Raw genomic sequence first — 4,261 nt, forward strand, 5'->3', positions numbered from 1 at the left:
GAAGACAATTTTTATAATGGAAGTGAATGGGAAAAAAAAGGTTTTTCATAGCCTCATTATTTCAACAAATATTCACTGTGTATTCATTCCATTTTGTTCCAAAATGTTCCTATTTATCATGACAAAGCAAAAAATCAAATAAATATATAAATAAATATCAATTTAAAACTACACTCTCGCCATTAATATTAATGGAAGAATGTGGACTTTGTCCCACTGCATAACTCCGCCCCCGGTAGCAAAAGAGAATGATTTTTCTGGTTGGCCAGTCAGGGACCAATCAGAAGGCTGACAAAGTCAGTCCTGTCTGATTGTCTGTGTGCTTTGTCTGTAGTTCTGTGTTATAATGTTTTATAGTGGTTTGATAGGACAACATGAGCCAAATAGAATCCCTTGTCCCTCATAATGTACAGTATGTAAACCATATGGTGATAAGCTGTCTCTGGTATAAATGTGGTTCTGTTTTAAATAGGTTTTATGTAATGTTCTACTATACGGGGCTGCCTAGATCCGTAGTCTGTGTCTGGGCAATAGAAACAGGTTGGAGAATGACTGCAAGGTCACAGGATTTAATTGTATTCTTATCGTGTCGCCCACCGAAAATAACTACAAGACATGAGCTATTAATCACAGGTGACGATCTCTAGGGCTGTCACGATATGACATTTTACATGACGATTAATTGTCACGCAAATAATTGGCGATTAACGATTTAATTGTGTTTTTGACGTTGATAATTACATTTCTGTTTGGCTTTTAGGCTTTGAAGTTGCACCTGGTAGATATGACACATAACCTAAATATACTAAGAAATTACTGACATATTTGACAACTTACTACTTAAAAAATAACTTTGATAGTGGAAATAGCCGATCTACAAGCTCACAACACGTCGCGATGCGACACGTTGTGAGCTTGTAGATCTGCTATTTCCACTATTTTTGAATTTCTTAAAAATATATGAAAATTTTTCAACATGAAAACGATTATGACGATTATGAAAAATAATCACGATTATGTCAAATAATCACGATTAGACGATTATGTAATAATTGTGACAGACCTAACGATCTCATGATCTCCTATGGATAACATTTGTTCTTCACCTCACTGCCACTACTATTATTATGTTATAATGCAAATCGTGTTTGTTCTTAAGAAGCCTAGGTTCTTTAGAAGTAATAATCTCATAATCAGCGAAAACAGTGGGGAAAAAACCTTGCTTCAGAGGAAGTGAATGTCTCAACCAAAACATGGATTGTGCAGGTTGTCATAGTAACTCACCAGAAACCATTAACCGCAGTGATTTTTGTTTGAATGTTGATCCGGTGTGTGGTGAATGCAGTGCTTTGTTTTATAGTGGTTATAATAATATGTCATGTTCTGCATTCAGAATACGAACTGCTACCCTCGGGTATAGACGTTATAGAGTCCCAGTTAAAAACAAGAAAAGACATCTGAACAGATACAAATACTCATTCATTCCCATATCCGTTACTCTGCTAAACTCAGGCCGTTAGTAGGGTGTGATGACTCTAGTGTAATGTAATGTAATGTAATGTATGCACTTGACCTGTATGTCAGCACTGTGTGTTGTGCACTATCCGTTGTAATTTACTTTCTGTCTGTCTTGTCCTGTTGTATGTTATGTAGCAGCCTGCATGTCCAAGACAAATTTCCTTCGGGACCAAATAAATTAATCTTGATCTTGAATCTTTGCTGTAATTATTAGTTTTGTTCTAAGCTGGCTGCAAATCATAAGCGTGGCATAAAAAGTTTAAATCTGAACTTGATTCTGGTTCAAGTCCAGATTTATGTAGTGATGCTGTGTGTTGTTTTTCAACAGTTGCTGCTGGCTTCAGGTTATTCTGCACTTGCTGCTAAGGAAAGAGTTCGTTCCAAGTCCCCCAATGTGTACAGGTGAGCCACAAGCTTTGTTTCAACATGTGCTCTACTAGCTGCTAAACCTAAGCACCATGTGTGTAAACTACAAATATTGTACTGTGCATGTACATTTTTAATTCATATACAGCTGTATTCAGGCATTGACACTAAAGCTTGCCCACCTGCCCCCACCAGGTAAATAAAACTTTCGGGCAGGAGGAGTTTGCTTTCAGGTTGCCCGACCGGGAAAGTGCTCATTTGAGAGGGGACACAACCATCTATAAACACAACACAAGATAACTGTCTAAACATAAAAAAAATCAAATAACAAGTGTGAAACCATAGAAATATTCAATCATAGCTGCTATGTAGGGATTTGGATTGAGGTACAGTATGACATGTTTTATTGCACAGCCCCAGAAAGTGAAGAAATCACTGTTAAATTGAGCGGTAATTAAAATCTTACCTATCATTTTATAATGGACAATTAACTTTTTCGGGCAAGTGGGCATGACCTTTGGGCAAGTAGAACATGACCTGTACTTGCTCGATGGTCAAGGGCCTCTGAGACGTTAGTGTCAACCCCTGGTAATTCTGTTCTTTGTTAAAAGTACAGTTATTATTAACCATTTCAACCTGGTGTCCCTATTGTGGTCAGATCATTATAGCTGATTTTCCAAACGTTTTATAAAATGGCGGAAATAGCACATCTACAAGCTCACAAGTCACAACGCACTATTTTCGCATAGATACTGCAATAAGCAAGTTTTTCTGCATAGTGTGTATCTGGGTATAAAACTATATCGTCGTATGTCCAAAACTGTTTATTTTGTATTTATCATCTTAAAAATGATTTAAAATAGTGAAAACAACCGATCTACAAGCATACAACGCCTCGCACTGTGCTTGTAGATCTGTTGGTTTCACTACTTTTGTGCGGGCCTTGTATGGTGAAGCAGGGCTTTGCTTTGCGAAAAGAATTACAAATTTGAAACTTGGAGATATGAGGTTTCTGCCCGACAGCGACGATATGATGTGTCATTAGCATGGTATGAAACATTTGGACTAAACAAACATTTGTTTTCCGTTAGTGAGTTGCCAGCACCTGTGGAAGCCTCCTTAGACCTCAATAAGGACCTGGATTCCATCCTAGACGACATGTTGGCCCTGGGATCACCACAGGATCACAGTAGAGGACCACTAGTGAGTACAGAGCATGACTGGATGTAGGGATGGGACAATGATCCTTATTATCCTTTATCGTTATTAGGGATGGGTATCGTCTGTGATACTTTTAATGGTATCGATTGCATGACGTCGATACTATCGGGTATCGGTTCACGTAAAAACTAACGATACCGAAAAATTTGGCAGAACATTATACGGAAGAGGTGTATCGGGAATTATGCAAATGCAAATTCCAATTGAACGAGATATATAATAAGAAAACAGAATATGCATTATTTAGACTGAGGACCAATTTTTATGAGGGGGGAGAGAAGACTGGCAAACTTCTGGCCCGACAATTAAAGCAAAAAGATAATAATAGTGTTATTCCTGCAATTAAAAAGGGGAATGAAATAGTTTCATCATCTAAAGAAATTAACAAGGTATTTCAACAATTTTATGAAGAGTTATACACGTCTACCTCTAATTACGAGCAGGGGGAGTTAGAAGATTTTCTCTCCAGGATAGATCTGCCCGAAATGACCCCACAACAGGCTGAATTTCTGGATGCACCGATTAATGAGAAAGAGGTCAGGAATGCTATTGCAGCGATGAAAATGGGGAAGTCACCTGGCAACGATGGCTTCCCTATCGAGTACTTTAAAAAATTTATAGATATTTTGGCTCCCATTTTGACTAAAGTATATACAGAAGCATTTGAACTGGGAACGTTACCAGGCACTTTCAATGAAGCTTTAATAACACTGATCCCCAAAAAGGACAGGGACACCACAGACCCATCGAATTACAGGCCTTTAAGCTTAATTAATGTAGATTGCAAGCTGTTGACTAAAATACTAGCACTACGTCTGGACAAAGTGTTACCAGACATTATCCTAGGTCAGGGGTCGGCAACCCAAAATGTTGAAAGAGCCATATTGGACCAAAAAAACCCCAAACAAATGTGTCTGGAGCCGCAAAAAAATTATAAAAGTCTTATATATTGTCGTTGTCGGGTGGACACCTTCTATGTCCAAAACTGCGTTTTGTATTTATCATTTACAAAATGAACTAAACTAGTGAAAACAGCCGATCTACAAGCACACAACGCCTCGCGGTGCTTGTAGATCTGCTGTTTTCATTACTTTTGTGCGTCAGTCTTGTATGATGAAGCAGGACTTAACTTTGCGAGAAAAAATAAAGAGACAAA

The sequence above is a fragment of the Nannobrachium achirus genome (assembly GCF_963921795.1).
Source record: "Nannobrachium achirus genome assembly, chromosome: 1".
Lineage (NCBI taxonomy): Eukaryota > Metazoa > Chordata > Actinopteri > Myctophiformes > Myctophidae > Nannobrachium > Nannobrachium achirus.